We start from the raw sequence: 13286 nt of genomic DNA on the forward strand, positions 1-13286 counted from the left end.
GTCTCATGGTAAGGTTTGCAAAGTGATTGTTGATTCTCGATCCACAGAGAATATTGTTGCTTTAGAAATGGTAGAGAAGTTAAAATTGAAAAGGTTACCACATGTGAGTCCTTATAGAGTATCATGGCTTAACAAGGGGCAGCATGTAGTAGTAGATGAACAAACTTGGGTAGATTTTGAAATGGGGGACTATAAGGATAGGATCTTGTGTGATATCCTTCCTATGGATGCTTGTCACCTATTGTTAGGTCGCCCTTGGCAGTATGATGTCAAAGCACAACATGATGGTGAGAAAAATGTGTATGTCATTACCAAGAATGGTAGACAGTTTAGGATGGATCCTTTACCTGATCTAGGGGAAGAGAAGATTGTTAGTTAACATGTCATGTTGCTTAGTGGAAAGGAGTTTTTGGAAGTCCTCAAACAAGAAGAGACCCAAGGCTATGCTTTAGTTTCACACCCAAAAGATGAGTCCAAGCAAGGAAATGGTGAGAAAGGAGAGATTCCTAGGGAAGTGCAAACCATGTTGGATAGATATAAGGGAGTTGTGGCCAAAGACATGCCTGATAACTTACCTCCCATCAGAGAAATCAGTCATCAAATTGATTTGATTCCCGGTGTGACCTTGTCTAATAAAGCTGCCTACAAGATGACTCCTAGTCAGAGTGAGGAGATAGCAAGACAAGTGCAAGACCTTTTGGATAAGGGGTTGATTAGGAAGAGTTTGAGCCCATGTGTTGTACCCACTATGTTGGCACCAAAAAAAGATGGAACATGGAGGATGTGCACTGATTCTAGAGCCATCAACAAGATCACAATTAGATACCGGTTTCCTATGCCTAGGATTGAAGACCTAATGGACTATCTTGGAGGGTCATGCTACTTTTCAAAGATTGATTTGAAATCAGGTTACCATCAAACCAGAATCAGACCTAGTGACAAGTGGAAGACAACCTTTAAAACCAATGAGGGCTTATATGAGTGGATGGTGGTGCCATTTGGCCTCACAAATGCACCTAGTACCTTTATGCGCCTCATGAATGAGGTATTGGCAGAATTTATTGGAAAATTTGTTATTGTTTATCTTGATGACATCTTGGTGTTTAGCAGGTCCAAGGAGGAGCATTTGAAGCATTTAGATCAGGTTTTGAGGAAGCTTCATGAGGAGAAATTGGTAATCAATCTAGAGTAGTGTGAGTTCATGAAAACTGAGTTGGTGTATCTAGACTTTGTAGTTTCTAATTGATGTTTGAAAATAGATCTTTCTAAGGTTGATGCTATTATAAATTGGCCTACACCTAGGACAGTAGGTGATGTAAGGAGCTTTCATGGATTGGCTACTTTTTATAGAAAGTTCATCAAGGGCTTTAGTCATATTTGTGCTACCATCCTTAACACTATAAAAGGAGGAATCAAATGCAGGTTTGAATGGACAGAGTAAGCAGCCCAAAGCTTTGAAATTTTGAAGAGGAAGGTTGCAGAACTTTCCACCTTGAGGCTCCCTAGTTTTGATCAACTTTTTACAGTTGAATGTCATGCAAGCAAGCAGGCAATAGGTGCAGTCCTTAGTCAAGAAGGACATCCAGTCGCATTCTTTTCAGAGAAGTTGAATGAGGCTAAACAGAGATATTCAACCTATCATTTGGAGCTTTATGCCATGGTACAAGCACTCAAAAAGTGGAGCCATTACCTTCTTCCAAAAGAGTTTATTGTTTATACTGGTAACCATGCATTGAGTTTTCTTAATGGGCAAGAGAAGTTGAACCAAAGGCACATCAAGTGGGTTGAACAACTCCAACCTTACACCTTTATCATCAAGCACAAGAAGGGTGTGACTAATAAGGTTGCAGATGTTTTGAGCAGGAGAACCCTCACTGTCCAAGAAATTCAGTTGCAAAGTGTTGGTGTTGATTCTCTTAAGGCCATGTACAAGGAGGAGCATGATTTCAAGGATGCATATGATGTATGTACTAAGTTTGCTGACTCTTTTCATGTTGAGTTTTCTGATTTTATGTTGCAAGATGGATTGCTCTTCAAGGGGCATCAATTATGCATTTCTCAATGTTCTATGAGGGAGAATATCATTAGAGAGAAACACAATGGCAATCTTGGAGGTCATTTTGGTTTGGACAAAACCTTAGAGCGGGTATCAAGGTTTTATTTTTGGCCCAAGATACAAGCAGAGGTAAGAAGATTTGTGGAGCATTGTCCTATTTGTCAAAGGGCAAAAGGTGTTTCAACCAATGCTGGTTGTATCAGCCTTTACCGATTCCTACTAGGCCTTGGGAAAGCCTTAGTATGGATTTTGTACTTGGATTGCCCAAAACTCCTAGGGGGTTGGATAGTGTCTTTGTAATTGTTGGTAGGTTCAGCAAGATGGCGCATTTTGTGCCATGTAAATGCACAAATGATGCATCTCATATTGCAGGTCTGTTTTTCAAAGAAGTTGTAAGGATACATGGATTACCTCTCAATATTGTCACTAATAGAGACTCCAAGTTTGTTGGTCATTTTTGGAGGACTCTCTGGAAGAAATTAGGTACCAATATGTCATTTTCATCAACATACCACCCTCAGACTGATGGACAAACTGAGGTGGTTAATAGATACCTTGGCAATCTCCTTAGATGCCTTATCAAGCAGCATGGACAAAGTTGGGATTTAGTGATTGGACAAGCTGAATATGCATACAATGATTCAGTTAATAGGAGCACAAGGAGAAGTCCATTTGAGGTTGTGTATGGCCTACATCCCAGAGGGATACTTGAACTCAGAGATCTTGGAGGCATGGACAAAGGGAGTGCCCAAGGAGAAGATTTTGCTGTCACCATGAAGGAGATTCATGAACAAGTTAAGGCTTCACTTCAACAAAGTGCTGATAAATATAAACTCAAAGCAGATGTTAAGAGGAGAGATGTTTAGTTCAAAGTAGGGGATTTGGTGATGGCTTACCTAAGGAAAGAAAGGTTACCTAAAGGCCAACCTTCTAAACTGCTCATGAAGAAGATAGGTCCCCTCTAGGTGGTTCATAAGTTTGGCAACAATGCATATGAAGTTGAACTTCCAGCAGACTTAGGAATATCTCCCATCTTCAATGTATGTGATTTGACAGCCTTCAAAGGATCCTTGAGAGATGCAGCACCTAATTCATCTCTTGAGGAAGAGGATGTAGAATGGATGAAGGATCTACCGCCTAGCAAGCCATTGGAATTGGAGTGCATTCTTGACTCCAAGGTGATCAAACAAACAAGGAAAGGTGTGTACAAAGACTATCTGGTCAAATGGAAGGGGCTTCCTAAGTCTAAAGCTACTTGGATGAGTGAAAGTGATATCCTCAAGCATGGAACTACAATCAACCGGTTGGCAACTCAAGGGACTTGAGTTTTCTTGTCCAAGGGAGTATGGTGCAAGGGCACTAGGACATGTGTCTACTTCATTTTGACATGTGTCTACATCATTTTGATTCATGGTTATGTTAGGAATAGAATGTGCAATGTGTGTCTTTGAAGGCCTATTGATTAGGCCTAGGCAGTGTAATAAGCCTTAAGGCCCCAAGGTGTGTCAACTTGGTCAAAGGCCTTGTATGGGCATTTTATATGTATTTTTTGGTGTTTAGGGGTCTGCAACATGTGGTATGTTCATTCTTGACCTTTGGTGTGAAGGCAAGACCGAATTGTAGGAAGTTGACAAAAGTTGCAAAGTTGCATTATTGTCTTAAGCAACTTTTCTTGCAAGATTTTGAAATATGGTTATCCCAACAGTTAGTTGGTTGATTGTATGTGTTGGAGGTAGTTGGAGGAGTTCCTTGGCGTGATATAAGCCTTGAGGAACGATGCCTACTGGTTAGAGATGCTATTAAATGAATTTCTTGTCTTCAAAGCAAACGGTTATTGTGATTTCCTACATTCTTCTTGAGTTTTTTTGTTCTTGCATAATTCCTTGTGAATGGTGGGCATGAATTAAACATTTGGCAAGTTGTAGCAAAGGTTCACCGTCCATTTGGAGTTGATCTGAGGTCTTGAAGCCTTCGGGTTTGGAAGAAACTGAATTTTCTATCCCACTGGCCTAATAAAACCCTCAAAACCAGGGTTTGGATGCAAACAGTGACACAAATCAACATCTCTCTATGGGATCGATCTGAAACCTGGGAGGATGTTGATTTGACATATATACTAGATGTTCCTGGTGGTTTTGGAGACAGGAAGTGTCATTTGTCTTTCCTAAGATGAAGCCCTAGGCTTGACATCGCTCATGTGGCAAGCCTGTGCAGTAGGAAAAGAGGGTGGAAACCTTGAACAACAGATTGAAGGATGGTCAAACTTGGCATGAGAAGGACCCTTGAACAAGTGCAAACCCTTGGTAAGTGTTATCCCTTCATTCCTTTGTGACTGGTGAAGCTTTTGAGAGCTTGAACCCCAACGTCGGCTAGAAGAGACTAAATAGGGTCAGTAGGGTTTGACCATCCGTACTCAAAACCCAAATGCAAAAATTTGCAATCTTGTAGAATGTCAAAAAGGGTATTCAAATATCAAATTTATTCAGGGGGTTGTTCAGGTAGGTTGCGAGATAAAACAAGAAAAGTCCAAATGGAGGGCTAATTGCTTGTAGCCCTATTCCCTAGGTCCAAAAGGGGAAAAGATACAAAAGGCTAGTAAACACCCATCTAAGGGATCAAGATCAGTGCAAATACCATATAACACGTGTAAACACTCACATAGGTTAGATTCTGCCTTTTGAGTAAAGATCCTGTTGCTTGGGGTTTGGGGTTGTTAGGTGTCCTTGGTTGAAGGGTTGGAACCTTAGGGGTAGGTGACTCCTTATCAGTTGTGAGTTGTCTTGACAAGAGAGATCCTTGGGAAGGATCTAGGGCAAGCTCTAGAAACCTTGAGAAAGTTAAAGACATTGGTCCATTGGATGGTAGCAACTGGAGACCCTTTTTGAGTAAAAAACAAGAAAGTGATAAAACATCCCAAGCCCTCTGCAACACACATCTACCCATATGCGAGTATACTCCAAGGTTGGTTTCATTAATTCCTTCAAATCTTCAATCTCCAAATCTGCCCATTTGAATTTGATCTCCTTATCTTCTTTGGCATAAGCTCCTTGGAGATATTCACCATTGTCTTGAACTTGATCTGCCACAAAGAATAATCTGCCTTCCCTGATGAAACTGAGGGGAAGTCTAGAAAACATCTTCTTCTTCACCTCTATATCATTTGGGATATTTGCCCAAAGGTCTTCTAGATGCCATCAATGTCTATTATTTCTCCCCAAAAGTTCTTTTACTTTGCCATACGGATCAAATTGTTCTCTCTCATTGTGAATAGCTTGAGTGAATGATGTGCTAATTCCTGCTCGGCATCTTCAGCTGCATAAATAGTTGGGCATGACTCAATGGAATCTCCGAGTGTGATGGGAAAAGGAAAACCTGCTCCATGCTTATGTCTATATGTTGTGACATATGCCAATAACTATCTTACCACCTCGAGTAGTACCACTCTATTTGTTGGGTAACGTGCTAGCATGTAGGGAGGAACGAGAGATCCCTAGATTTTGATGTAAGTGAATTTCAGGAACTGAATGAACCAGGCACCATATTGCTCTACCAAAGCTTGTGCCTCTGGAGAAAGTCTTTGTTATGATCCACCTCAAAACTGCCTCGTGACATGCATAGTGAATGCATCATTCACCCTCCTATAGTGTTGTTTTGATGGATGTCTAAGTTGTGGATAGCAATCATACACCTTGATTTCTCCAGGTCTTCTTCCTACTACTCCTGTATACATGAGTCCTCAATATTGAAAATTTCTTGCAATAGAATATATGACATAAGAACTCATATAGAATGTTCCGGTGTGTATTAATCTCCTTTATTGCTTATCAATATTGTTGCTGATAACTCTTTCCCAATTGATCATCTTCTTGTCTCGGGTGATAGTCTTAATGTAGTAGAACATCCATTCTTTAGAGTAGAAAGCCTTAGGTGCTCCAATTAATCGATGGAGTAAGGTGATGAAGTCCCTGTATTCATCATGGAAGTCTACCCTGTGCAGTCTATCCGGCCATCTACTTCTGCCTCCTCTACTTTTCTTCAACCAAAATTTATCAATGATCTTCGCACAAGCCTCAAGGTCATCTTCGTAGGCCGATTTAGCTCCTTTTAAAGTTATGTAAGTCATCTCCTTGGAATCAAGTAGATGAAATGTCTCGCTGATAGCTGTCTCCGAGAGATATGCAAGCACCTTCCCGTCCTTTCTGACAATTCTCCTTGACTCTGAATTATAGTGTTGAGCACATTCAACGACAAGTTTGTAGCATTGCACCACGGGAGGAAAGCCAGCTGCGTTGATAAGTCCACTTTCAATCATCTTCTTGGCTATTGTCGTAGGTTCGTTGATGAATGATGGATGGCAAAACTTCTTGGTATCGAACTTGCCAAGACGAGTGTCTCCAATTTTGCTCCAATTTGACGTGATCCTACTCTCAATGCACTCCTCTTCATATCTTCCTTGATGAGAGCTTGACGGGAGGGAGTCTTGTTTTGCTTGGGAGCTTCCATCTTCTACCTATAAGAGACGTGTAAGTTAGACTAATAGTGAAAGGTAGGTAAAATTCAAATTCAAATCAATCTTCTTGATAAATATAATTTTATTGACTGAAAAAGATTGACTTTATGATTAATATAGATCTGATTCAATGAAATTCAACCAAATTTTAACTATAATCAGATCTGAAATGGCTCCTCTGTCAAACAAAATCTTATATTTCACCTCAGATTTTACTGATTTCACCCTTTCAAGAGACTAATTGTTGATAAAAATCTGCAAGAGCTATGAAAAGATGAACAAATTCGCTCTTCAAAGAACACACTTGCTATTGAATTTGCCTTGATGGAGACGTTGCTACTAATAAATTCGCCTTGTTGCTGATGAAGTTCGCTGATTATAAATGAATTTCGCTATCTGCTGATGAAATCTGCTAGCTGCTGATGAAATCTGCTCAAGAAAGAAGAGATAATTTGCTTGATTTGATATTGAAATGATTGTTTCAACTCTTCTTTTATAGGTGATCTAGATGAATAGATGTGTCTCTTACCCTAAGGCCGACTTTGTTATGCAATAAAATTTAAATGAAAACTTACCCTTAGGCAACTTATCTCAAAATCAAATTCAAATTTGCCTTAGGCGCTTAAATCGTGCCTTAATTGATTTTAAAAAACATGAACTTCGCTTCATAATATCAACTCCTGAAGTTTGTCTTGTTCGCTCTAAATCACTCAACTCATGAAGTATAATTTTGCTCTCCTTGCTCAATACATGAAGTTGTAAGATCGCTCAAAATCAGTAATTTGCGAAATAAAAAAAACTTCGCTCAAAATCGTGTATGAAATAACAACTTCGCTCTTATCATCCAATACATGAAGTATGAACTTTGCTCCTTATCTCAAACACATGAAGTAACAATTTCGCTCCAAATTGGTGAAACATGAAGTTGCCTTAATTGATTTTTCTTATTTATATCCAACTTCATTCACACATCGCTCTACTTAACAAGATCACGAACTTCGCTTTTCTTCCCAAACACATGAAGTAGCAATTTTGCTCCAAACTCTCAACTCATGAAGTTACTATTTCGCTCTTAGTTGCTTGAACCCAAAGTTCGCTCCTATCTCCTTGAAGTTGAAGTTGTAAGATCGCTCTACTTCGCTCCTCTAAATGAGATCATGAAGTTCATTTGATATTGTATCTTCTTTAGGCGATTATCCTTTGCTTATTCAATTTCGCTCATGTTTATGAAATTCGCTCTCCTTAGTGAAAACATGAAGTTCACTCATCTTTCTCAACTACCGAAGTTAAAACCTTGCTCACTCCCTTCAATTCATGAAGTAAGCACTTCGCTCTTCTCCTTCAATGCACGAAGTTGATATATTTCAATCTCAAGATCACTTCATTTTGCTAGGTCATGAATTTCGCTCCGAAGTGCTTGAACATGAAGTTGTCAATTTTGTTTTAAAATGTAAACTTGTGAAGAAAGCAACTTCGCTCCATATTGGTTAAACTGACATGAAGTTCGTTCATCTCATCTCCAACATGAAGTTCGCTCAATTCATCTCCACCATGAAGTTCGCTCAATTCTCCTTCAACATGAAGTTCGCTCACCTCTCCTTCAACATGAAGTTCGCTCATCTCATCTCCAACATGAAGTTCGCTCACCTCTCCTCCAACATGAAGTTCGCTCACCTCTCCTCCAACATTAAGCTCGCTCACCTCTCCAACATGAAGTTTGCTCACCTCTTCTCCAACATGAAGTTCGCTTCAAAACGTGAAGTCATGAGGTTGTGAAGTTTGAAAACTAAGGCAGACTTATAGGTGGGGCGAATTATAAAGGAGCTAAAGATCACTTCATTGCACATTCAAATGCTCAAATTCATACTTACTTTCACCAATTCTCAAACAAACAAAAAACAAAGCAAATCCACTCAACCAAAAAAGGAGCGACTTTAATGAACTTCTAAGTTGGACTCTTGATTTCCTGACCCGAAATACAAACCCTATAAACTCACTCAACTCATCTGAAAGCAGAGAGAGACAAGGCAAGACAGAAGAAACTCAAAAAAAAGAGGGGTCCCTATTTTGATGGGGCGATGTGTGATGTGGTCACAACAGTGAGTTTACTAGTTGCAAAGGTCGCAAACATGTGTTCTCTTCTCTGTCAGGAAAGAAGAACGCGTCACCATGCAAGCACTAAGTGGAATATTCAGGGTTTAACTCCTATGTTACTGGGTTCTCTTATTGGAGGTCCTATGTTCGCTCCAAAATGGCTTGGGAGCAGGAGTGGCAATGGGAGCACCTTGAGGCGGATGGGGCACTCCCACGGGCACCAAAGCGTTGCAGGCACAATTTTTTGTGCAAAAAAAACACATTCTTTAATGCCAAACAAAAACCAAAAACCTTAAAAAGCATCATTTAACTAAAATTTGCCCTCCTCAAATTGTGAATGCAACTTCATTTCTCTCAAACACACCCTTGCTAGGCCATTAATGCATTTTGAAAGGTAGCTAGGTTTTTTGAAGGAGATCAATCACAAAGGCCAAAGGGGTGAAGATAACTTGCACAAAGCAGATCTAATCATTTAAGATAAGCATTTTAACTGATTCTTTTAGTTTTTTAACATTTTTTTCATGTTTTTGATGAAATTTTTCAGTTTTTAAAAAAAAAATTAAAAAAAATAGAATTAAAAAACAAGTCTCAAGATTTTTTATAGTATTTTTTGGTGTTTGTTTTGAGCTTTCATTAGTTTATACGTGTTGTAAGGTTGCATTTATTTATTTTATTTTTAATTTAAAATTTTATAATTTCTTATAACAGCAAAATCAAATTGCAATCTGTTTGGAATGGCGACTAGTTCAAGTCCAGTGTGTATTGATACAAACAAACAATTTAAATATGATCAAGCATCTCCTTTATGGAAATATATTATGATGCTTCATCAACTTCCAAGAGGTGGGGTTTTCATTTTGAATTGTAACAAGTGTGGAGTCCAATTTAAGAGCTCATATAGTCAAGTGAAAACTCACTTATGTGCTATAAGTGGGTGTGGGATTAGAATATGAGAAGGGCGAAATAAGAAGGGGCTGCCAAAAGAAGAGATTATGGTATTCATTAAAGAACAAGAAGTTGATGTTGTGAGTGAAAGAGCAAAATTAAAATCTCATCCTTTAGCAAGGAAAACATCAATGAAAATACTACAGTTTAGTAATGGCCTCCCAACATCCTTTCTTGGAACACCCTCTATCCAAGCAGAAGACCCCTCTCTTTCTTCCTGCAAAGAAGACCCATTGGTTAAGGCATTTCAAAGTGACACAAGAGACATTGCAAAGGAAAAAGTTGCACGTTGCATTTATGCCAATGGTCTTCCTTTCAACTTGGTGAGAACACCATATTGGCAGGAAATGATGGCAGCAATCAATAGTGCACCTTCTAGTTTCACAAGTCCTAGGTATGAAAAGGTGTGCACCACCTTATTGGTACAAGAAAAAAAATTGTAGAGATAAAAATCAAACCAACTAGGGATTCTTGGATTGAAACAAGAGTGTCTAGTACTTCTGATGGATGAAATGACTACAAAAATCAACCCTTAATAAATATTATTGCAATGTCTCACAAAGGGGGAATGTTTTTGAAGACAGTTGATTGTGAGGGGAAATCAAGGATGTCGAATTCATTTCTAAAATCCTAGACGACAATTGGTGGACTCGTGTGGACTATGTCTTGAGTTTCACCAAGCCTATCATGAGTATGATAAGGGTTGATAATAAAGATCAGCCATGTTTGGGGGGAATTTATGATGGCATTTACTCCATGATAAAAAAAAATAGAGATCATAATAGCACAAAAATAAAATGTCCCTGAAAAAAAAAATTCCCGAGTGTGGAAAAAAATCATTCATTACCTTTGGAACAAGATGAACACACCATTGCATCTCCTTGAACATGCATTATCCCCAAAATACTATAGAACAAAGATGCTTTCTTTCCTAGGGAGCACTGCACCATATAGAGATGGTGAAGTTGCTATTGGATACAAGTTGGCATTTTGAAGACTCTTCTCAAATCCAAAAGTGGTGGATAGTGTTAGGAAATAGTTTGGCAAGTTCAACTCAAAACAAGATCATAGTATTTGTGCTCTTCAAGAGCAATACAAAGAAGATGCCCGTGCATGGTGGTACCTCCATGGGCAAGATTATTTCTTCTTCCAGGCAGTTGCAATCAAGATTCTATCACAAGTATTTTTTATTTTATTTTTTTAACATTTCTATTATAGACTTTAGTACTTACCATTCTTTAACCTCTTGCATTTTTTATTTTTAAGTTGTGCTGGTTTTCACTCCAATTTCAACAAGTTGCAAGTTCTTCTTCAGCTGAATGGAATTGGATAACAAACTCCTTTATCCACTCAATCCAGTTGGCTGCAAAAAGGGTAGAATACTTAGTTTTTCCATACTGGTGTACAAAAACCCTGTACCCGTACCCGATCTCATACCAGAACCAGCAACCTTAAGTGTTTAAAAATCTCTTTTGACAATTGATCTTCGATTCTTGCATATTTGGGAGGTAATTGGAGTGCCATTGGCTTCATAGTTAGTTGATGCTTGTAAGAGCATGGAGGAGTTGGGAAAAACTCAATTGAAAACCTTCTTAGTTAATGTTTTCTAAATTGCATTGTACAAGGCCAGGGTTTAGGAGTTGTTGAGGCTGATTCCAAGTGTTAGGAGATGTTGTATACTAGACTATTGTTCAGCTTTGTATATTCCTTCTGTGGCATTGTAACACTTGTAAGTGTAAACATTGTAGTATGAGGAATTTTACTCACTCTACCTGAAGTTTTCTACATGATGTAGGATTTCTCCAGCTGTAATTTGTTGTTTCAGTTGTGTGACACTCCTTTACATATTCTCTTAGCTCTCATTTGCTCTTTAATGTGTATTAAGTTTTTGAATGGACTAGAAACAACGCAATATTGCCCATTTCTGGTGGAAATGTCTATGTTTGAAGGTTGTTTGCAGGGTTTCCACAAGAGTACTCGTTGCTAGTGAACTAATGTGAGGAATATCATCCCAGTTTACAGATCAGGATAGAACCCCTATATATTAATCTACCATGCTGCAGCTGTGTGTGAAGATCATGTCATATTTCCCAAAAGAAAACATTCGAGATGAAATCCTGGGGTCCATTCTCAATAGACTGGACCCAAATACATAATTTTACCAGGTCAAAGTTGTGTGTGTAGAATAATCATATTGCCTTAAGGAACAACTAGAAGAAATCTCAAGACCCACTCTCAATAGAATAACAAAGGTTTACTATTGGACAGCTGGTTATGGCTGAACCAAAACCAGTGTAAGCAAAGGATTGAGACAATTCCAAACAAGCACGACCTAGAACGAAAGCATGTCATACTTGATAGGCTGCTAGGGAGCACACAGGTGAAGAAATAATTAACAATGAAATAGACTGCAATCTTTCTCCTGTTGCTAAGCCAACTCATTTTGAAGCAGTCGATCATGTTAAGATTGAAAAAACAAAAACAACGCAATATTTGATTCATGGAGATGGATGGTTTGCGGGACAGGATATAATTTACAACTCGTTAGATTCGAGTGCTCTTCCTAATTACAGAATTGAAGTGACCATTTACCATAAACAACCAAGTTGAATTTACATTTAATGCCAAACTTAAGAAAATTTACACCTATTAGTACAACTACTAGTTGACTTAGTGATGTGTCTTTCATGGTTCCATGATGGTCACTTTAAGCACTTGGAACCAAAGTAGCGGCCACTAACCATTCAATTTTCACCCATTAACAATAAAAAATGTGCCGCCCAAACATTTTCCAATAATTTCATTGCAATTGAGAAATATATTTGCAAACTCTTTAATTTCAAAAAAAAAAAAAACTCGAACAAATCCTTTCAAAAAACCCCTAAAATGAAACTTAAAACCCTAAATCCGAAGATAAAATCCTAAAATTAATAACAAAACTAGTTCTCTTCTTAGCCAATGATTAGATATATCCGTGAGCGTCTGTGGTTTGCAGGTATGGAGCATGTAAATCGAATTAACCAAAAAAAGAAAGATCTTGTTTTACAAATGAAAAAGAAACAACTGCGATACAGAAATATTTAAAGATATCTAATATTGCAAATTTCGAGTTAAAGAACAAGAGAAAGTAAAATCGAACCTAGTCGCTGCTGCAAGAGTTCTAGCTTTGTTCAATATCCGATCTGTGCAGGTGCGCCTGTGGCTGTGAAATTGGGATTCACTTCAAGTGTGGGATTTTTATATTCTAAATTTGTAAATTGGCCGTAAATTTGGAATTAACTTCATATGTATTTATATTTTAAATTTATGATAAATTTGTAAGCCAAGTGTCACATCCCAACTGGTTGGTCAAACAGGTGTTGCATAAGTTGAAATTGGTGTACCTAAAATATTGTGTTTGAGTTTCTTTTTGGGACGGCTTTGACTAGGCTTGGGTAAAAGAAATTGTATAATATATATTTCATTTAAAATTATTTTTATATAATGTTTACAATATTTTTAAATGTTTTTTTAAAAAAAAAAAATTGGGTATAGATTGTAAAGGAAGGTTTTATTTAAGTATAATCAATTAAGATTTATTGAGTTAATATTTATACTAGCATTTGGACTAAAAGGAGGTGCAATGGTTACGTCAATAGTATTATATATTTTGAATAATATTTTGTAGGGTATAGAATCACA

General features: G+C 38.0%; 1 protein-coding gene across 1 annotated transcript in view; it reads right to left on the reverse strand.

Annotated features, from left to right (window-relative positions):
- Nucleotides 1-12889, reverse strand: part of LOC131030159 (uncharacterized) — a 40831-nt gene extending 27942 nt beyond the window's left edge. The window contains exon 1 of the mRNA XM_057960864.2: nt 12745-12889. The gene's annotated coding sequence lies outside the window, so the exon portion shown is untranslated. The remainder of the gene's footprint in view (nt 1-12744) is intronic.
- Nucleotides 12890-13286: the final 397 nt, after the last annotated feature.

This window comes from Cryptomeria japonica, chromosome 5 (genome assembly GCF_030272615.1).
Source record: "Cryptomeria japonica chromosome 5, Sugi_1.0, whole genome shotgun sequence".
NCBI lineage: Eukaryota > Viridiplantae > Streptophyta > Pinopsida > Cupressales > Cupressaceae > Cryptomeria > Cryptomeria japonica.